The 23,369-nt window shown below is 44.2% G+C and overlaps 1 protein-coding gene and 1 long non-coding RNA gene across 2 annotated transcripts in view; one reads left to right on the top strand and one right to left on the bottom strand.

The window, feature by feature from the left end:
* LOC109300141 overlaps positions 1 to 11,890 on the top strand; it is a 43,848-nt gene extending 31,958 nt beyond the window's left edge. The window contains exons 2-3 of the long non-coding RNA XR_002098138.1: positions 8,162 to 8,261; positions 11,850 to 11,890. This is a non-coding gene — a long non-coding RNA (uncharacterized LOC109300141). The remainder of the gene's footprint in view (positions 1 to 8,161; positions 8,262 to 11,849) is intronic.
* The window catches only part of MBOAT2 (membrane bound O-acyltransferase domain containing 2), a 244,416-nt gene that overhangs the window by 219,038 nt on the left and 2,009 nt on the right, over positions 1 to 23,369 (bottom strand). The gene's annotated exons all lie outside the window — the stretch shown is intronic.

The following is a 23,369-nucleotide window of genomic DNA, read 5'->3' on the forward strand; positions in this document are numbered from 1 at the left end:
CCTGGGCTGCGCAGGGCTCTTCCTGGCCTGCCCCACCCCACACTGATCCAAGGGAACATGCTCCCCTCCCCATGCCCTCCTGGATGAGTGACAGAAGCAGCGGCAGGAGCCGCTGGACCAGCAGCTTTTAGATGAGCAAAACACAGCGGCAGGGACCACCCCCTTCTCCCATGCCAACCGGACAAGCCATGGCTCCAGCCTGTGCCCACCCTGCCCTGCAGGAGCCGCACTTATCTCAGCCCCTGTCCCAGCCCTACTCCTCCCTCACTGCAGGGACCTCAATATGCTTCCCCCCCAACACACCCCTTCCTTCTCCACTCCCCTTCCACCATACCAGACTTACCAGCTGCATGCTGCTCTCCAAGCTGCTGGGCTGGAATTGGAAAGCAAATTGTATTGGCCAATGTGCCTCCTTAAATATCGGCTATTGGTATCGACCCCAAAAATCTCTATTGGTGCACCCCTAGTCATCAAGGTATCCATCCCACTCAGGGAAAAAAAAAAAAAAAACGGGGGCAGGAAGAAGGGCAAAGATTTACTGGAACTTCTAAACATGACACTTAATTAGACAGTATAAATTTAAATGGTCTCTGACCACTAAAAGTACATCCATTGGCAAACTTGGGAGAGTAACAAAACTTAAACAGTCTGGCAAACTACAACAGAACAGTGAATACAACCGACATACACAAAAAGCTGTTACAAGAAAATGTGATTTAGTGGAGGGGGCACTATCAGGACTCAGGATACCACATTATCATTCCTACTTCTGTCACTGTTCTATTGGAGACTTTAGGCAAATACTTTTCAGTGCCTATGTTCTCTCTCATCTGGCAAGCCTCAGTTTGGACTAGTTACTCAAACCAGGGCTGCTATGCCCAGGGCACCAAGAACAGAATTCACAGCTGACCTCCCTTTTTTCCTTTCATTTAAAGTTCCTTCTGTTGCAGAAACAGAGTTGAAAAGAGTCATCCAAATGTAGAAAGTGTTGTAGTGATGCCTGCTTAGATGTACAAAGAGCCTAACACAATTGTATGGAATATCTCCAACCTTAGAACATCTCAGTTAATGCACTGTGGACTCAGTAAGCCTGGTGGGACAAAAAACAAAAAACAAAAAAAAAAACAAACAGAAAACAAAAAAACAGGTTTTCTGATGTTTTCCTTTGGAGCATTTTTGCAATGGGATACAACAGCTTTCTACAGCTAGACCCCCACAACATTATTTCTTTTGTTCCCCTTCTTATAACTACTTCTTGTTTTCATGTCAAGAAAAACGTAATTGGATCATAGCGCATGCTTCCTGCACTGTTCTACTGAGTCAGGCAGAAGGCATTTTCAACCACTCTTCCTTTCCTGCCCTGTTCTATAGACCCTCCCTCCCCATTTGTCTTTCTTCCCTAGTAAACTCAGGTGAACAAGAAATAAAAAACACACAAAATAAATCAAAATGCTTTTTTAGCTACCACAATACTTTAAAAATAAGGAATACAGAGTTATTTGGAAACTGAGTCTTTCTTCATAAACCTACCAAATTCAAGCAAAAGATTCTGATTTTTGTCATTCCACAAAACAATTTTTACTAATAGTAAACACAAAGGGTATTTTTACACATGTAAGCACTTTTCAGAGCACCTGGTGCTGTGATTCATACAGCTGTATAAGCAGCTAAATGCACACCAATGTGAAGAAAATGGTGTGCACCTTTGAACTAAAACACCTGGAGGTGCTTTAGTTCAAAAGTGCACCACCACCATTTTCTCCGTGCTGATTTTTGCTGCTTATACAACTGCACATGGCACAAAGCAGTGCACATCAGCTTGCGTGCGAAGCAGACTCAATCGAGTCTGCTCAGAAGAGGTAGATCTCCGACATTTCACTGAATGAAAAGGTATGTGTATAAATAGCCAAAAGTCCTCCAAGCATCATTCTTTATACTAGGGACCTACCAATTTTGTGGATTCTGCAAAATCCAGGCAATGCCTGTAGGAAGGAGGAAGGGGGAGGGCAGAGGGGAGGAGCTGCCTGCTAGAAAGCTGCTGGTAAGGTGGCTGATTCCCCCCCAACTCCTCACCACTGACTGGCTGCAAGGGCTGCCTGTCACATGGCCCTGCCCCTCCAATCAGCAGTGAGGGGCAGGGTCGCATGATGGACAACCCTTGCACTCAATCAGTGGCAAAGGGCAGGGCCACATGACAGGCAGCTCCCGCAGCCAATCACTAGTGACCGGTGGTGACATCGGGGCCTCTTGGTCAAAGGCACTGGAAGAGCCTGCTGCACTCTGCCCACAACATGGCTTCCTGGGCACACACTTTGCTTGCGAAATTAGGGGGCAGCCCCCACAAATTAGATAGGTATCTATTTATGAGACATGCCTGGGAAAACCTGCCAAGCCTTATTAATAAAATTAGGAAGACTCTGGTTGTGGTTTGTTTCCCAAAATGTCAGTCTTGGGTTGCTGCTGCTAATTAAATGAAGGCAATTTCCCTCTCCAACAAAGCAGTCACTTGATGCAGATGCAGATGCATAACATGGCTGCAGATGCTCAGAAACAGCTGTTTATAACTCAGGAGAACCAACATCAACTGGATGAAGCTACAGACATATTAACCAACCAATGGGCAGACCTAGGATTTTGAAAAGGGGAATGAAGAAGATATGGCACGCCATCCCGTACAACACAACACATTTTTTCTCCAGCTAAAAGAGAAGCTAGAAGCTTTGCTAATATGCTAGGGGGATAGGAATATATTATTCATCTTAAAATCAAATGAAAAACAAATATAACTATTGGAATGTGCACTAATTGCCCAATAGTATATTAAAGCTTTAAAAAAACACAATAAAACTAGGCAAAAATAAGTACAGATAGTGATAAAAACACTGATGTAGTGTTATTAGTCTTGTCGTTATTATACTTAAAGGTACATCTTTCATTCAGATTCACAAAACAAAACCTAACCTTCTTGAGCATCTTGACAGTACCTCCAATACTTCACTGTCAGTCATTTCTATGCCCAAGTTAATTTTACCACAGCCAAGTTAAGGTTTTAGCTAGAGCTAAAAACCAGTCTGTAAGGGTATGAAATGGAAGTCAGGCATTACCAGGATGGGCTAACAGACAGCAAAATTGCAGAAGAAAGGATAGTTTGAACAGTGAAACATCAAGATAATTAAAAAGGACAGGAGGTCATTAGCACCTGTGGAGCAGGTAAGAGTTTAGCAGGAATGAGGACGATGATAATAAAGCCATAAAGTCAACTGTACTGCCTGAATAGAAATGCCACTGTCTCTAAGAAGCTGGTTTTAAAGTTTGGGTGGAACAGGAATCAAAATGGGGTGCAACTGCACCACAAGACCCCCACTTCCCCAACCAAACTGCTAACATTCATCCAATATTAGGGGGAAATGAACCACATAAGAACTGTCTGTTTTCCTCATCTCTGACAAGATATATTATTGGGAAGAGAAAAAAATGGATTCTTGCCAATAAGTCAGCTTGTTTCTGAGGCATGTTTGAAATTACTGCATTGGTATATGCTGCGATGATATTCAGCATATCATAGGAAGACAGACTAAACCCAACATAAAACATATGGGCACATTTTTCAGCATGCCACTAAAGAATCTGGGCACAAAGAAGATGCTAGTTAAGCTGGAAAAAAAAGCAGTGATATGTAAATCAAAAGATTAGAACTTAAAGAGAGTTCCTTGTAACAGATAGAGTTGGTTATGTGTGGGAATTGGGCGGTAAACTCTGAAGATCAAATACAGCTGGAAGTTTTATTTTGTATTAGTTCTCCATGACTGTTAATAAAAAAGGATTTGTTTTTTCTCATTCGGTATCTATACTTGTCTCATGAACCCCTTAAGAACATGAGATATAATGCAGGCTCCAATAAGCTATGCCCCACTTACAAATCTCAGATATCTAACATTTCATTTCTAATCTGAGTTAGTCCAAAAAACCACAAAGACAGACAGGCTAGGTTTGCTAATTACAGTATTTGATTAACTTTGTTAATAATTAACTGATAATTCTGTATGCTGGCAAGTAGCTGAATGCAACCTAGGCACTAGTAATCTGGTTTGTGTAATAAATAAGCATCAAATCCAATAAGCCCTTTAAAACAGGGTTTGCTAAGCCTTTATTCAAAATTATTGTTCAAAAGCCACAAGCACTGTGTCAACTGATACAAGACAATTTAAAATAATAATAAATGTATATATGTCACAGCAAGAATAACCCAAGATTCAGACTCATCAAGGGCAGCTACAACTGCCAGTAGAAGGCAGTGACTCCAGTATTCATCTTTCATTTGTCACCCCACACAATTACCTTTATACAGAAGCAGCTAAAACCTTGGAAGCCAGTTAAGGTCAAAGGTAAAATTAGAAGAATGTTAATGTGTGGGGAGGGGGTTGCCCCCCCCACACACTAAAACGAGAACAACTAGAAAGAAGAAAAACAGCTCTATGGATAATGTTTCTTTTGAAGAGAAACTGGTTTGGCTAGTCAAAAACTTTTTATCTCAGACCACAAAGAAAAACATTTCCCTTCAAGTTGCATACAAGCCTGGGTATTAAACAGACAAGACTTTTCCAAGCAAAGAGCAATTTCACTAAAGGAGAAATGTAATGTTTCATCACCTGCACAAACAGAAAAAATTTACTCAAAGATAATTAACTTCTCATCCAAGCAGCTGAGGAGCCAAATGACCCAAGAAATTTTTATTACATCTCTCACAACAAACCAGTAAATTAGGTCTTACAATTCAAACAAAAGGTTTTAGGATTCCTGAAAGTTTTTATACAAGCAAACCTTTTAGTATGACTAGCACAAAATTATGACACAAACAAAACCAAATCTAGAGAGGCTGAAAGTACAATATTGGAAAGAACCTGCTTTTGAGATTTGCAAGAATGAACTAGGAAAGTGAAAAAACTGTACTTGATTTATGAAATTATACTATATTTATTTTCCTTCCTTTATTCCTTAACATCTTCTATACCAATATGACTTAAATCAAGCACTTAAAGCACCATTTAAACCCTTTACTAATTCTTCCATCTCCCCTCAAAAAAAAGCAAGACTAATTATAGCCTGTTATAACAGTTTCCACATCTTGTCCCTCAAAAGTGTTCCAAGAAAATAGATTATGGTGTAATCAATCTAAATATTTAAAAGACTTGTTTCCATATTTCTTCTTTAAAGGATCATCTGTAAAGATGGGGTCAGGACTGAGACAAACATTCAACTTCTGCTTTAGCCAATTTCATTTAAAAAAAAAAAATCAAGTTTTCTCTACTTTAGAAGATGATGGGGTCTTAAGAACCAGTAAAGTTAAAATAAACATAAAAGAGACAGAATACTAGGAAACCATTTTTAATTAGACTGTTTACATCCAAGATTGCATGGAGCATTGATAAAAACATACCCAAGAACCCTAAGAAGTCTTCCAACAAAATCAACGAAGATAAGACAGTTTCCTTGCTAGATCTAAAAGATAACCATGGAAGCAAAACAGACTTAGCTTAAAACTTTTATCCTCTCCATTGCTGTAATATCCAAGAACCTCATAATCTTTAACACATACATCTTTACATACCTCTGCAAGGTCAGGAAATACGCTCATTCATTTAACGTATTGGGAACTAAGTTTCAGGCACCTAAATATCCCCTGAGATTCTAACTCTGAATAAAGTCAATAAAATATGCATACTAAAAGAGCTCTGGGATCTAGGCCCAGGAAACTTGCCATGGTTATAAGGGAGGTCTCTACAGCAAAGCTGGGAGACTTGACACATTTTCATCCTAAGTCAGTTTTAAACACTAGTTGTATACCAAAAAACACTCTCCATGTTAGTTGTGTCCCAGCTCAAGGGTACTGTATTTGTGGATTCAGTTACCAAGCCAATAAGGAAGTATCATTTGGGACCTACCAAAAATCATGAAATAGTGATTGTTGCAGAAACCACAATTTTGGGCAGGCCCCACAAAAAAGTGTGGAGTCTCAAAAAAACTCAAACTCCGTACTTTTAGCGGGCTTCTCCCCCTCAACAAAAAGAAGGAAGGAAAGGAAGAATGACGTAAAGGAAGAAAAAAAAACTCACTGAAAATAAAATGCGGGCTCTCTCTGGGGAGCCACCAGGCCTTGTGGACACTACGGCCTACCAAACAGCCTGCCGGGGAGGAAAAGAGAGGGGGACATGACTTGTACAGAAAGTCAGAGAGAACTGGGCTTACTTAAGTCTGGAGAAGAAGAGCCTGAGAGGGGACTTAGTAGCAGCCTTCAACTACCTGAAGGAGGGTTCGAAAGAGGATGGAACTGGACTGTTCTCAGTGGTGGCAGATGACAGAAGAAAGAGCAATGGTTTCAAGTTGCAGCAAGGGAAGTTTAAGTTAAATATTAGTTAGCATGGGGGTGCACCTTCCAGCAGTACCATTTTAAAAATACCCACTTGACACTGAACAAGTATGAAGGTTACACTTGTTAGTTTTACTACGGCTAAGCCACAATGTTTTAAAGCCAGGTTAAATAATAATAATAATAATAATAATAATAATAATAATAATGTATAAATATCTCAAGTGGACGGTGATTACCTCACTAAAAAAAGAGCCAGACTTTAAAACAAGAAAGCTTAGATTATTTTTTGTATTCAATTAGCGTCTAAGAGCCCTAATCATAGCAAGGAACCCCTGGTGCTAGGCACTGTACAGAGAACAAAAAAGCATCCATCTTACAAACAGCTTAGAATCTTAACTAGTCACTCCAAAAATTAAGTCAGACCTCTGTTTCCAGTATTTCCACTAGCCATGCTGTGACAGCCAGAACCAAAAAGATTAATAAGCAATATATATGTGTTTCTTGGAGGCATTTAGAATTTTTGTCTAATATAAAGCTTGTAAGTTTGTAACCCGCAAATGTCACTTGTAACTGTTCATGAAACTGACTAGGCCTCAAAGACAAAGCTGTAGCTGTAAGATTAGCTGACCTAACAGTGTTTGCTCAGAATTAAGCCTTGATGATAAAAACTGGATTCAACCGCCTGGCACACCCAGGAAACCATGTCTCAAAAAAGCATAGCCAGAGAGACCTAAAAGGGATTGGATTTAGGCGCAGTAATGTTAATTTCAAACCTGAAAATGCTGCATTGTAATTTGCTTACTAGATAAACCCAAGCTTGGGTAGTAACCTTTTATGATAATTTTTAACACCTTTTAATCCCATAGGGTAACCACTATAGGACAAGATTGTGAGTGGCTCTAAAGCCAACAGATTAGCATAAGATTAGGTACAAAAAGCACGTGTGTCATGTGACCAGCAGGAAGGAGGGAACAGGACAGTAATTGCTTTTCCAAGCCCAGACCCAGACTCCCGGTGTGAGTGACGATCGGATCCTGATCAAGGGACCTTCCCCAGTAATCCCTCCAACAGTGTCAAATCGGGGACGCCTGACTTTGCTGAAATCACCTGGCGCATACCTGGCCTTGAGGGACTATCGATAAGTTGCCAACCCATGTCTATCTGTTCTTTTGAACAGCCCAGTGACCGATACCCTCGCAGTGCCCAGCTGGCCTGCGACAGATTGATCTATTTTCTGTTGTCATTTTCTGTTGTTATTATTTACTATTAGCTCTTTAATACTGCATCATCTGCTTACTGCATTTATCTTTCTGTTAACTGTTGTGTGCGTGTGTAAACTATAATAAATTGCCATTGCTTTACTCCCAACTCTGCCTCCTCGATCCTGAACCAAACAGCCCAAAATCCTGTTGTCCTATGGCAAATGAAAAATAATACTAATAAAACTAAACTCACTTCAAGTATGCAATTTTGGAGAGACTTCAGCAATCTTTTTGCAAAGATGGCATTTTGTTACTATGAGTACTGAAACTGGCACTTGCAAACTGCTTATTCTGAAAAAGAAAGACAATAAGAAGTGTGATTTTTTTTAAGTTACCCGCTTTCTGAAAGGTGCCAAAGAAAACTAAAGTTCTCTTTATTTACAAAACAACAGTATAATTTTCTGCTCTATCAGCATGCCTGTGATCAAGCAGTCAGTAACAGGAAGAGGAAACTATTAAGTTGCTATAGACTAAGTCTTCAAGGATATGTCAATAAAGTTCCTACAGTGCTCTTGATATCCTTATTTAGAATGGCCCTGCTCATCTGCTTCTGCTCTGTAGGTAGCAAACCTGGGAATGAAGCTGCCCTGAAGGGACCCTCCGCTGTTTTCAAGCTCTGTCTCTGGCATGTAAGCATATTAGCAAAGAAACAGCACAGTCTTCTCAGAGACAGGCAACCACATTCACCTTCCACAATCTCTCCCATTCCTATAATTTCAAAGAGTCCACCCGCCCCTGCCCCCACACACTCCAACTACAGCAAAAGCTCCATTATCTGGCACCCGTGGGAAATGGGGTGTGCCGGATAACCAAATGTGCCGGTTACTTGAGAGGCATCTTTGCCCCTCCCACTGCATCTGGTGCGTCCACATTTCAGATGAAAAATGCCGCCCCTCCCCTGGTGTCAGTGTGCCGGGGGAAAGGGAGGGGGGACTCCGCACAGGCTGCTTTACCCCACACAGGCTGCTTTCCCCCGGGCTGTGGGATTCGACAAAACCAGAAGTCCAACATCCAGTTTCCCTTTTGCCATGTTGACTGGCGTCAACTGGCACGCCGGTTAATAGAGCATGCCGGTTAATGAAGTGCCAGTTAACGTGGCTTTTACTGTACTCAGAAGTTTGTTTCTCTTTTTTTGAATAATCAATTTATACTGAGGGTCAATTTTTTTAGCAAGCCTGTATCTTAAGCAAATCTACCTATTTACCCAACACCAAGACAGCTTTAAATTTAAGACAACCCCCCTATGATAAGATTCTATCATGGAATATTATAAATTTTCCATATATAGAATCTAATTATTGGAGAGTCATCTTAAATTCATACCCCTCACCCTCTGAGCTGCTGCATCAAGGAACTCAGCAGCAAGGGGGCAAGCAGCCTGGCCTTATACTACTTGTCCCACCCCATGACAATCTCAAAGCCTCTGTCCCTCCTGCCACCTGCCTCCCCACTCAGTGCCTGCCCCTGCCTCATCATCACTTAACTTATGTAGCAGCTCTGGCTGGTGGGAGAAGCTCCCTCGCCATCACATGCTCTCCCCTGCTTTCCTCCTGGGTCACACAACACAGTATCCCTCCCATCCCCCTCCCAAGTCGGGCTCAGAATTAGAGCCGGAGCTACGGCTGCCATCTGGCCCAGGCAGTACACAAATCCAAGACAAGGTTTCTTCCTCCCACCCTCACCCCTGTTAAAATGGGGAAAAAAGCCTGGTCTTAAATTCAAGTAAATGTAGTAGTTCTACCTATAAAGCCTAAACTTACTGCTCTAAATCAAGTAGCTGCCTGACACTTGTGGGATGTTTCTCTACTAGTATAAATAAAGGATTTGGATATGCAAACAAACAGACCCTCCCCTGCTTTAGTCTCTCTGAATAATACACTCATACCTAGAGTGTTTAATACAAACCCCCTCTTCAAGCTATACTTTCAGTCTTGGATGCCCAGGCCTATGAACTCTCTGCTCCAGTTCAGGGTCATTGAGGCTTTCTTTTTCAGGCCTGTGGCCTGGCTGAGTTCTTCCTCCCACAAGTTCTCACTGGCAGCCCTCCTACTTCTTTTGAATTATTTGTCCCCATCTTCTAACCACTCTCCTAATGCCTTCCAAATACCTGCATATTCTAGCTGGAAAAAAGGAGCTTTGCCCCACCCATGCCTTCTTCCAGACACTAACTAATCCCCAGGACCATTTCCCCTTCTCCAAGGACTACCTTCATGTATTTATTGGTCTTCGCCTGCCTTCCCTAGCCTAGACACAAGGGACAGGATAACTGACCTCACAAACTCCTCTTTCTGACCTTCCGTAACTAGTATCCCATGAAAGATGACAATAAAGAATTTTAGGCAAATACAAACATCTGTTTCAGGCACAATGCTGAGAAAGGTAAAGTCTAATACTAAAATCAAGAAGACTGATCAGATTTTGACTTGGCAATTTGGCACATGTTCACACATACAGGTTGGTTTCTAAATTACACAAGAATATTGTAATAAAAGGTTCAAAAGCCAACATCAAGTAATGACAAGGTTCTCTGGGTGAATCTAATATCTTTTATTAGACCAACTAAATAGATGGAGAACAATTTTTAAGCAAGCTTTCACATTCAAAAACCCTTCATCAGGCTAAGGAAGTTACAGCAGTTGGTGTGCGCAAGGGGAGCAGCACCCTTCTGCAGGCCACACAGGTGCCACCTGGCTGGCCAGACACTGGGGGGGTGGGGAGCTTGCATGCGGCAGCTGCTGCCACCTACCACCCTGCGCTGCTGCTCCATATATGGCTGTGCACCACCCCGGCCCCCCACTCTACGTCCAGCCACTGGGGGTACACTTATTAAAAAAGGGTGAAATCCAGGGGCACTCTATGAGAAAGTAGAAATAGGCTGCAAGCAGTCCAAAACCCAGGTCTCCTACTTTCTCTTCCCCAAAGACAATTAAGTCTACACTGGTGTTTCATACTGAAAGCCTCATGTTACCAGAAACACCTAACCTGGGGCTACAACAAATAGAATAAATGCTGCCTCACTCCACAAGATGGACACAATTCCAGACACATGCCCCTCTTCTGCACTTCCTATTAGCTAGTCTGCACATCCTTGTTTAGCATCCTGGCAACTGTCAATCCTCACACAACAGTGCTTAAATATCTCCATTCAAGATCTGGAGACCCAGAGTGCACAATTCAGTGTTCTGAAGTTTGTTGATGCCTAAATTTTAGTCAGTATGCAACACAGCAACTAGATCTCTTCTCAAATATGGGCTCAGATTATACATACATATATACAGGTATATTACACACAAACACACATATGGTTTTTTTTATATATATAATTACTCCAAATTAGTCATAGCTAAAAGTATATTTAACATGCCTCAAATAATTCAACATACATTCTGATCATGAAGCAGCACTTAGCTACCAACAGTAAAGACAGCTGCAAAATACCTTTAGTCTGTAGCTCACTGAACGCTGCTTCCTCCGCTATCCCTACCCCACAAATTCATTTCTATACCACATGACTAGAAGCTTAGAGAGAGCTAAATCTTATCAGTTACACTGCTTGCATTTGAAATCCTCTTTTCCTTTCTTAGACCATGCTTTGACACAGCAATTTCTCCAGAATCTTTATACTAAAAATGTACCATAAATATAGACTGACAATATCTGTTAACATGAGCCAAATCTTGTATGTAGTCTTATTCAGGCAAATTACCTCAAGAACTCCTAGAGAAATATTTTCATGAAAAAGGATAGCAAAACAGAATGAAAAGCCTACATGTAATAAATACCAATTTTGGCACTGATCTTTGAACACTTAGGCACACAAACATCATTTGTGTGTGAAGTTATTAAAAGTATATATTTGCATTATCAAACCTGCTTTTAATGCACTATACTAAAATAAAACACAAAGTAAAGTTGGCCACAAATAAATGTATAATATCTTGATAAATCCATGTAAGGAATGAAATTTAGAATTCAAAACAGCTACAAGTTCAGTTATGTAAAAGTTTTCAGAAATCCAAGAACTACAGAAGGAAAATTACCATTTCCCCTTTCAATGTTTGCAACGTCCATATTACTACATTCTGTTAATGTATGAGAACATGAGAGCAAAATTTAGAGCCAAGGTAGATAAACAGCAAAATGGTATGTGAAATATGGTAATTCTTTCATTTAAAGATAATGTATTTTCTTTTATATAAAACTTAACTTTTTTCCAGAATTCAGCTGCTGGAAGTTGGGATGCATACATACCGCAAGCTATTACCATATTTCCTTGCAAGGGGAAAGCAAAAGTAAAGCTGAATATGTTGCTCAGGGAAGGGGCAATGGTGTGTTAGACTCATACTGCAGATACTATTACTTAGTTACTTACTGCTCCTTACCAGTATTTACAAAATAGTATCTTTTGTTTCTTTATTTGGCCTTTCAAAACAAGGTGTGCATCTTATTTGGGGGCATACTGTATGCTAGTCAATACAGTACTTGTCAAAAAAATGGCAAGTTAATCTGTAACAAAATATTCACTCCTTCTAAGAAATGAAGGGCTGGCTTTTTCCCCAACCCCCTTCTCCCCCCGCTCCCCACCCCCTTCCCTACTATTACAGCTCCATCTTCATGAATGTTTTCTGTTCTTCCCCTGCCATCACCACACCCTAAACCAGGGGTGGGCAAAATATGGCCCGCGGGCTGGATCAAGCCCGTGAGGCCATTCTATCCAGCTTGCAGGACCCCTAAAAAAATTTGGAAAATTAATATTTCTCTGCCCTTAGTTCCTGTCAAAAAGGGCAGCAGGACCCAGGGGAAGCCCTGTGGGCTCCAACAACAGTGGGGCCTGCCCAGCCCCACCCCCAAGCCAGAAGCCCCAGCTAGGGTTTCTGGGCTGGGAGCACGTGGCTGCCCCCACGCAGAAAGCTCAGGTAAGTGGGGGCGGAGGGACTCCAGGCAAGGAAGGAGCATGGGGGAAAAGCAGTGGGGAGGAAGCAGCCCCTCCCTACCCACGCCCAGTGCCCCACGCTGCAGCTGCCTGCAGCCTGTGTGGGGCTGCCTGTGCCTGCTCTGAACATCCCCATGCGGGCTGCGAGCGCCCACAGTGTGGGACACCAGGAGTGGGGTAGGGGAGGGGCCGCTTCCCCCCACCCCACTCTCAGCTTTTCCCTGGGCTCCTTCCCTACGTGGAGAAAAGCAGACCCTCACCCGCCCCATGGCCAGCACCCTGTGTTGCAGGTGCTCGCAGCCCGCACAGGGCTGTCTGAAGCAGGCACAGGCAGCCCCAGGCAGGCTGCAAGCAGGGCAGGGCTGCTTTCTCCACTCCCCCTGCCCCGCACTCATCACCAGCTTGTAACCCAGCCCCACTGCCAGGCTGGCAGTGGGGTGGGTTACAAGCTAGTGCTGAGCACAGGGAAAAGTGGCCCCTTGTCCACCCCATGGCCAGTGCCCTGGGCTACAGCCACTCATAGCCCACCTTGGGCTGCCTGTCCCTGCTCCAGACAACCCCATGTGGACTGCGAGCGCCTGCAACATAGGGCGCTGGCCATGGGGCAGGCGAGGGGCCACTTTTCCCCATGCTCAACACCAGCTTCTTCCCTGCTGGTGATCAGGGGGTCAGGACTGTGCTACACCCACCTGTACCGTGGGGCTGGGGGTCACTAGGAATGAATGGGCGGGGAGCACGGGGCCCACACTGGTGTCCCAGGGCCAGTGCCAACGGGGCCCAGAACAGGGTGGCAGGAGTGTGGGGTCCTGCCCGGCACCGGCCCACCTCCCTGCTAGTGCAGCCCAGCCCAGCTCCACAGACCCCTGCCAGCCTGCACCCCACTTTGGGCCCCACCAGTGCTGGCCCTGGGACATTGGTCCCAAGACTGTGACCAGAAGGCGGGGTCAAGGAGTGGGGCACCTGTAAAGGGGCAGGGCTACCCATGCGGCCCTCGACAGCCTGCCAAAACTGGGTAAGCGGCCCTCCACTCAAAACAATTGCCTGCCCCTGCCCTGAATTCTGGATACCTCCCTCCTGCTCCCAATATATATATTTCGTCTCCCCACCTTGTCTGCTCCTGGACTTTGTTACTTGTGGCATCCAAACAGAGACAGTGATGAAAAATGTTTTCTTCTAGTTTCAAATTAGACACAGGTCTCTGACTACCTAGGAAATTCTATACGAAAGTTATGTGAAGAATGTACGTACAAGAACAACCGAAGGACCAACTGCAATACCAACCTGGACGTTTCCAGACTATTGGATGCTAAACCATTCAACACCCACATTCTCTCAAATATTTTGGTCACATGCTATACTGTACATTTACTTTACATCTATACATTACTTCAAAACTATACATTCACTGTAGCTGAAAGGCTTCTTCAGTGCAACAGCTAGGTTAAGACCTGTATCATTCTAGAGACAGCACCACATACTGAGCAACCTATGAGGAGCATTTATATGAAAAAAAGGAAATTCCAACTCTTCAAGTGTTTGTAGATAGATGAAGATTTTTTTCCCCGTTTATACTTTTAGTTATTTGTTTTGCACTGTAGTTCTTAATAGCTTCAAAATCTCTCAAGCAAGAATAAAATAAAAGGTGGTCTCTAATATCTAACAGAACAGGTTATGGTGTCAAATAGTTTAAGCCAACAAAAGTGGAAAGTGAAACACAAAGAGCAAATTATTTTAACAGAAATGGAACATTTTTCTGGCTCAGTGAACTCATTCCTCACATCTGTAATCCAAGTATTGTGACGTGCCACAGCGCTTTTGACTTACTTAAGCTAAGATACTACTCTAGAGTCTTCTATGTTCTACTATCAATTATGTTCTCTTTTTATTTCCACCATAATCATCCTGCTGAGATGCTTGCTCCCAGGAGATAATTATTTAGGTAAATCAGGCATGGATAATATTCCCAAATATGTCCTACAATGCCCACAATAAATCATTTGTTTTCACCGAGTGAAGCCCTCTCCTCCCACCATCCCAAAAAGCAAACAACTCACAGGAATTAGTTAATATTTTTAAAAAGTAGTTTTGAGTTTCAGTAACATAATATTTATGACAAGTTAGTCTGAACCTGTATACCAGATGGCTTTGGAGACCCTCCTTGTTAACACAGACTAAGGCTTGACCCTCTATGCCTCTAAACACCGTTCCAGCTTACACCATCATGCAAATTACCATATATTCTTGTAGGCCTACAGGGTGCTACTGGTAGCTGAGGCAAAGTGTTCTCAAACATCTCTTTGAGCTCCTCAAGGGCAAAAGCCTTGTCTATAAGACACTGGATTGTCACTTTTTTTACTGCCACACACACCGCTTCTTTTATCATAGAAGGAGGAAGCAATAAAATAAAGAGCACTGTGAAGCAAACAGGTAGGTCAGAGAAAGTAGAAGTGTATCCGTACAGGAAAGTTTACCAAAGTAACTACAGCACTATAGTTATAGTGCTACAGCTCCCTGCGCTCAAACCGTTATTCCAAAATAGCAGTACCTTGTTCTAATTCAGCTTATGCCACTTAAACTAATTCCTCAGAGTGCCTTTCTCCTACATGGAGAAGCTGACTGGAAGAATTAGCAGTAATAATGATAATGCTATATCTATACTGGGTATAAATGCCTTCAGTGGACAATTTTCTGGAGTAAAAAATAACTGTATTCTGAAATAATTGCTCTGCTTTGGAAATCTCTGATTTTTTTCAAAAGTCTTCTTAGCTGTCATGCTCAAAATCTGAAAGAAGCATAACAAATGCTGTGATGTACACCCACCTTTGCAAAGGACCGGAAAGTAACTATGAGGTGTGAACCATTCATCTGAATAAATGCTAAGATGCTAACACTGATTTTTAAATTTCAGTATTATCTTAATTCCACAAATCAAAGCAAAGATCACATTTTGAAGATTTATAAAGAAACCTCTGCTTAGCACTCTTAACTGGTTCCAGAAAAAACAAGTGCTAAGCAAAACCGTGTTAAGCGAAGTCCATTTGCCCATAAGAATGAAAGTAAATATAGGTAATTGGTTACTGCCGCTTCTTGCTGCCACCACCTCTCCCCACTAGCCCGCTGGTCGCTCCAGTCCTACTTGCCAGCCCGGACCTGCACTCCTGCTGCCGTGCCCTGGGCGCCCACTGGCGCTGGCCCTGGGCACTGACCCAGGCCCCACACTGATGCCCATCCCCTCCCCCACTCACCACTGCTGCCTCTCCCGACCCATCCACCTGCCCACCAGCCCTACATGCCAGCCTGGGCACCGGCACTCCTGCTGCCCCGCTCTGGGCATGGGCCCCTGCCGGCCCTGGCCCCTGCACTCCTTCTGTCCCACCCTGGATACAGGCCCCCGCTGGCCCTGGCTCTGGGCACCGCACTCCTCGCCATCTCCACTGCTTCAGCTGGTGAACTCAGGTGGTGGAGCATCCCACAGGAGTGGGTTGGATGTCTGCAGCCAACTGAGAGCAGCGGGGTTTGCAGCCTCCCCACTACATACCCAGCCAGCTGTAAACCCCACCCCGCTCCTGGCCAGCTGCAACCCCCGCCCCCTTCCCCCCCCCTGGGACACTACAGTGCCCCACCAGTCTGTATTCACCAGCCGTGCCTGGCTTCTCCCTACCCCCGCCATGCTCACACCCACCCCCAACTCACTGCCACTCACTGCACTTGCTGCTGCCACAGCTGCTTCTCCTGCCTTCCTGCCAAAATTTGCTGTTCCACTGAGCACTATAGCAAAACTGGCTGAGCACTCAGTGAAATCAGGTATCAATTTTACATGAACGCTATAGCAAAATAGTGCTAATCGAAACCATGTTAAGCAGGGGTTGCCTGTAATACTTTTTTTTAATAGTATGTGGAGTATCTGCATTGGAGAAAAAGAAAAATGTGTATTAGGTAGTTCAGAAAAAAAACACACCACATACAAAAAAAAAAACCCACACAAAAAAACCCCAAAACCAACCCTTGGTAGAGTGCAATGGATTTCCAGGCCCTGAAGAGACCTATTCATTGACTGTCTGTTTGAAAAGGCTGGCAAACAAGCAGCAATAACTTCAGAACCATTACTTCACCAAAGCATCCTACAGAGGCAAAGTAATTCAACAAAGATGTCACAAACAAGGCAGAGAGATATAAAAGATCTGATAAGAACTTCTGTTCAACACAGGCAGTTAAAAACAGGACTTAAGGTTTCCAAACATCTGGGCAAATAGGCATTAGGGCTGGAAGGGACCTGGGAAGATCACTGAGGATCAAAGGATCCCAGCAACATAAGCATCCAAACATTTCTTAAAAGAGTCCAGCTTGCACCAGCTCTGGAGGGAATCTATTCCAGGCTTTGGGAGCTCAGACAGTAAAGTTTTTCCTTACATAGCAGGCTTATCTTTCAGAGCTTGGGTTGAGTCCCAGGCTTGAGATACTGCTGTTTTGACTGGTGGAGCCCATCCACCAATCAGCAGGCAGCAAGATACAAAGTCACGCCCCTTTCCTGAGGGGAGGGGGAGAAGGGCTCCCCTGGACCCAATTGAAGACTGTAAACTGTCAGGTCCAGAAGACTTCAGGGGCAGAGCCCTGGAGCATATAAAAGGAGCTGCGTGCCCAGCACAACAGGCAGATACGGCAAGGGACTCAAGAAGAAAAGAGCCAAGAAAAGCTGGTGAGCTCTTCCCCAGCCAGTAATAGGCACAAGGTTCCAAAACCTGTCACTGAAGGAGCAGCCTCGGGAGCAATCTGAGACCGCTTGGGCTCTTGATGGCACATAGGGATGGTGCGCAGAGACCTGGCCCTCGGGGTGATGAGAGACTGCTCGGGCCCATCATGGTGCATGGTTCAGTGCACGGGGCAAAGGCCTTGGCTCGAGTCTGCAATCCTAGCAGTTGGCAGTTGGGGTGCAGTGACAGAACTAGTTGCCACAATTTCCAGAGCACTGCCCCTCGCTGCCAAATTTCTAGACTTGTGGGAAGCCCCACAGACCAAATTCAGCCTGCACGCTGGAGGGTAAGCACTACTGATTTAAAGAAACAGTCTTTTAATAAAACAGTTGGATTCAAATTAATTTAAAATTATGGTTCTTTTTATGAAAATAAGTCTGTTAAGAAATCTGAATTTAATATAAAATGTATTAAGGCCAAAAACTTGAAATCAATTAAACTAAGTTACACAGGGCATGCTTTTCTAGACTTAAAAAAACCAAAACAAACTGACATGCCAGTCAGGTATTTAAGGGAATAAGATTCTCTCTACTATAGTTTAAAACACTGTGACAATTCTTTCTCAAGTTATGGTCAACCTCCAGATTAGTAGAGATGTAAAAACAAAATTTTTTTTTTTTAAATCCCAGAATAATTTTAGCCAATTGTGTATCTTAACCCCTGAAAGAGACCAGCTAAAGCCCCGGTACATGCAATTTTAATCCACTATGCTAATACAGAACTTAATGGGTTAAGAATAGGGTGACCATACCTCCTGGTTTGGCCAGGACAGTCCAGGATGCTGTAGGCAGTTGGTCAAAAGTCCCAGGCCAGAGTCTGCTGGGCAAGCATTGCTGCTGCTTTGCAGAAGCAAGGCATGTAGGGACCTCAGATATGGCATCTTAGATAGGGTTACCTTACATCCATCCACCTTGCTCCTGCACTGCAGTAGCGCCTGCCCACCCACCACGATACTCTGCCTCCCTGCCAGACTCTGGCCCAAGACTTTTGACTAACCACCCAGGACTAGCTTGTGGAATCCTGGACTATCCCAGCCAAACAAGAACTTATGATCACCCAAGTTAAGAACATGTGGAGGGCAATGAGGCAATCTTGTCTCTCCAAACCACATAAAGAAAAGGATGAACAGGAAGAAAAGTATTATCATGTTCCAAGGCTCAAAGTGAACATGACAGCCATCAGGCCTGAACTCTTCCTGCACACATCATAGAATTTTTATTAGATCTTATGGGATCTACTTTGGAAAGCCAGAAATAAAAGCAGGGGCACTAGAGCTGCCTGCCATCTGCAGACTCCGAAAGATGCTATGCTGATCTACAATATTTAGTTTTTGAAAGAATTGTGTTGTTTTTGTTAATAGCAACAAGAGCCATTTTTTTAAAAAGTTTAAATCCTGAAGAGGTAGATGGATCTGGAAAATGATCTCTACTTACCACAAGCAAACTAAGACACCTAGGTCAGCTTTCCATCTCCCCTGGCCCAGCTGATACGCAGCTCACCTCTCTCCTTCTCATCATCCCCTCTACCTTTACAATATGTTTCTATGGCAACAAAGGCACCTATACCAGTGCCTAGCAAAGTTTTGGAGCTGCAGGCTGGAATAACCTGGCCTGGGCGTGAGACAGGCCAGTCTTCCAACCCAGTCACCATCACCACTGCCACTTCTCCCCACCCCTTCGCTGCAATACCTTTGTGGTTCCCTGTTGCCCAGCCCCAGCAATGTTACAGGTCACGCCAGCACAAAGCTGTCAAGGCCCCTAACTCTGTGGACTGAATCCAGCAGTTGTGCAGGCCAGAGCTGTCCCACAGGCCATGTTGCCAACCCCTGACCTATATAAGTCACTTGTATCAGCCACTGTACATGGCAAGGCAAAAGAGAGAAACAGCTTGTCTTGAAAAGAGTTATCCTGCAGGGATCCAGAACCAATAAAACCCTACTCTTTCCAACCATAAATCTCAAAGCACTTCAAAAAAGATGGCAATTTCATTATCCCTACTTTACAGATGGGGAAACTGAAATATGGGGAAGGAGAAGCAGCCTGCCCAACCAAAATAGTTCCTGAAGTCTCCCCAGATCTAGACTAGTAACCTAAAACTCATCTTTGCTTATGAACCAGGCCAAGGAGGGAAAGACATGAATAGAAGGGTTAATACAAGAAACCAAGGAAGAAGAGAGCACAAGAAGGTTAAAGAGAAAGGTAAATAATTAAAACTTGCAGTTTCCTCGAATGTAAATTCACTCCCAATCAGTTTCTTCACACCCTTCCCCAACTTATCCACAGGGGAGAGGAGGAGATGAAGGCATGGTACCTTCCTTCAGTAAGAATTAAAGCCTTGATGTATTTTTACATTCAAATTCATTCAATATTTTTAAGAAATTTTGTAGAATTCAGTGGCCAGTGGGAGCCTCTCTCTGAAACCAGGGGACTTAAATTATGCAGAAATTGATGGGGTCAGTTTTCATTAAAAATAGTAAACATCTATGCAGACAGAAAAGAAATGTGTAGGATTGCTTTCCTAAAACTACTCATGCTGCTGCTCAGCATAAGAAAAGGCAAAATTACCAGAACTCTGCTCAGTTTCTCTGCTGATATTCAGAGCCCCCAGAAAAAACAGTGAAATCAAAAAATGAGACTTTTTTTCAAACCACTTCAGGTAGTCAAAGCAGGGAACTTAAAAATAAGAATCTGAGGGAGAGAAAACCTATCCCACAATGACAGGGAGATTTTTACGGGAGTGGGGAAGAAAGAAAACTCCTATTGCTTCCAACAGCTAAGGTGGTTGGAGTTCCAAATATATTCTGCTTCCATGCAAGTTAGCACTCTCACAGGAAGAAGAGTCCAGGAACAGTTTCCCAGTAAACACGCACTCATGCGTGTGCAGACAAAGACACGCATAGGGCACAGACACCTGGCCTCCTTCCCCTTTTATCACCAAGATGTTGTTCCTCAACTGCTTTCTACGCAGCTGGTATTTTAATACTACCCAAACTTCAGATTTTACTTACTACCACCACATAAATCCCTTCTATATAAAGCCTGGTCTACATACGGATTTTGAACTGGTAAAACTATTTCCATCAAGCGATAAGGCAGCCATACCTTTAGCCAAAATAAGTATTAGGCTGTCTTCACTGCCAAAAGGTGAGGTTTCCCTCTTCCCTAACCCACGCTCAACAGTAAAACAGTTCACCTGCATCCCATTATTTTTCTACCCAGGTTTACCTCCTTTCCCCACGCTACCGTAAAAAAACCTGATGGAGACCAGAGTATTTTTACGGCAAGATAACCTGATGCATATTAATTCCATCATGGAGAGGCACCACAACCACACCTACATTAGCACTGCCCGCCAGCTTTACTGCCTCCCTACTTGGAAGTTGTACCAAACTCAACCACATACATAATCTTTACCTCTTTCCTACTTCCTTGTTTAGCCACAGCTACTTCATTTATCCCTCCTGTTTGTAGAGCAATTTTAAATGGCATGCGTTTTTAAAGGTATATCAATTTATTTGAACAGTTTTTATCTCCTCTGTTTTCCCCCTTAACTTTCATATTCTTTCCCTATTTTCAACATTTTTCTCTTAAACAATAAATCAAATCTCTCAAGGTGACACTTGTTAAGAAAAAAGAAGTTTGGGGCTTGAAATTTTTATTACAAGGTCCCACAGTAATACAGCTGTTTTTCTTTCTTTTTTTTTTTTTTTACGTTACATGATTTTGCAGCTTTTCAGTCAGTGTTCTGATCAATATATCATTAGTTGATATATCCATAAGGCAGACATGATATTTTAAAACAAAATGCAAAATACACGTGGTTTTTCTAACATTTTTTCTTGTGTTCATCTCTGAGCTCTTAAACTAGACACTAAAAGTCCCTGCACTGAAATTGTCCCTGAAGGCTTTCATGTCAATTGTAGAGTCCTATGATAATACCCTGTCTTTGTAAAAACATTAGTTGCTGAACACCAACACTGACATAGGTTACAATTTGTGCACTGATTGGGTGCATCTACACAAGATGCTTTAGCGCGCATTTGACTAACTGACTGTGCAGTAAAATGTCACCATCTACATGTACAGACACTTACTGCATAGTCAATATTGGCATTTTTACACATGCAAGCACCACAATGCAGGGCACTTTGAAAAGCACCCAGCACTGCATCACTCGCAGTCGTACAAGAGGCAAAACGCGTGTCAGTGTGCAGAAAGTGGCGGTGGCATGCTTTTGAACTAAAGTACATGGAAGCAATGTTCCCTCTAACGTTTAGTGATCCGGTGCAATCCTGGCTGGGAGTGCACAGGTATCTCAGTGTACCCACCCCTTCCCCACCCTGCAGCAGCCTATGGCCAGGTTAGGGCAGGTGGCAAGTGGCCAGATCTGAAGTCGCTGGCGGCAGCTAAGGGAACATCAGCACCTGCTTGCTATGGCTCTGGGTGTCTCCCCAGGCTGGTACCTGGGCGCCATACCCGCCCCCCACCCTCCAATGGTGTGCACAGCATTAAAAAAAACAAACAAACAAACGATTGTGCGGCACGATTTTTTATTGTGCGCAGCCACGCACACACAAAGCTGCATGTAAGGTGCTTTAATACAAAAGTGCATCGCCACCATTTTCTGCGTGCTAACTCACATTTCACGCCACTTATACACCTGCATGCACTGCAGTGTGGTGTACATCAGCTTGCATGCAGAGCAGGCTTGATTAATCAAGTCTGCTCCAAAGCAGTGGATCTCCTGCATGCAGTGGGATGATAAGGTGTGTATATAAATGCCCTTAGTCAACTGCAAAGTTAAATTTGCTACCTGCAGTAGTGAATGCGCAGTAGCCCATGCAAAGCTGACCCTAACAGGGTGCACGGCCTAGATATGGCCGGGTGGGGGGTGGGGGGGGAAGAATCAGTTGGATGCGAAGCCAGCGGGCAGCGCAGAATCACCAGCACTAGGCAGGCCATGTAGGAGGGGCTGTGGCCACCCCACCTGGCTCTGTGGGGGACCCCAAAATGCACCCCTCCCCCCCAGCCCTGAGCCCACATGTAGTAGCCCATGCAATCAGAGCCAGGGCCAGGAGCTGCCAGCTGCCGGGGCAGGGGAACATGGTCTAGGCCCAGGCTCTGCACTCGGAGCCTACCCTGACAGCAGGCAGCTCCCAGGGCAGGGAGCAATCTATCTGCTGACTGCAGAGCCAGGAACTGCCTGCTGCTGGAGCAAGAGGACATTGTCCCAGCTCCAGCTCCACACTTAGAGCCCGGCCCAGCAACAGCTAGCTCCCAATCATGGAGTCAGGGCCAGGAGCTCCCTGCACCAAGAGAGTTCCCCGCCTAGCCCAGGGTGACCTGGGACCTGCCCAGGAACAGGACAGGTTGCAGCCAGCCCTGGGCTATGCAGGGAAGCCCTGCTGGGCACAGGGCTTGTCCCCATGTGCATGGGGCAGGAGAGTTCTACAGCAGCAGATCTCCTGCCCCATGTACATCAGGACCCCTCCAGATGTGTATGAAGCCAAGAGACAGCTACTCTCTGTCAGCCCCTGAACTAGCACCTAGGGGGAGCCTGGAACCCCCCCTGGCTGCTGTAGGGGGGCACAGCAAGGCTGGAGCAGCCCTCTCTGGACTGCTCCCACTGGGAGCACCTGTAGACGTGCTCCCCTGGTAGGCTTACTGAACAGTATTTTTACTGGGCAGTAAGCTTACTTTGAATCAGTAACACATGCAGACGTGCCCATTAGGAGTCTAGATGGAAGACTTCCAGTGTCTTGGATAAGCACTAATCCCATAATCATTAAGTACTGCATCAACAATTCTCATTAAAAAACTAGGGAACTGTGGTGTCGACACCTGTTGACGCCTACACAGTCAAATGGGTCGCTAACTGTCTGGAGGGCTGCACCCAGAGAGTGGTGGTGGATGGGTCATTTTCGACCCGGAGGGATGTGGGCAGTGGGGTCCCCCACGGCTCGGTCCTTGGGCCTGCACTGTTCAACATCCTCATCAGTGACTTGGACAAGGGGGTAAAAAGCACCCTGTTCAAATTTGCTGACGACACTAAGA

This window comes from Gavialis gangeticus, unplaced genomic scaffold (genome assembly GCF_001723915.1).
Source record: "Gavialis gangeticus isolate Ggan-Ray unplaced genomic scaffold, GavGan_comp1, whole genome shotgun sequence".
In the NCBI taxonomy this organism is placed as follows: Eukaryota; Metazoa; Chordata; order Crocodylia; family Gavialidae; genus Gavialis; species Gavialis gangeticus.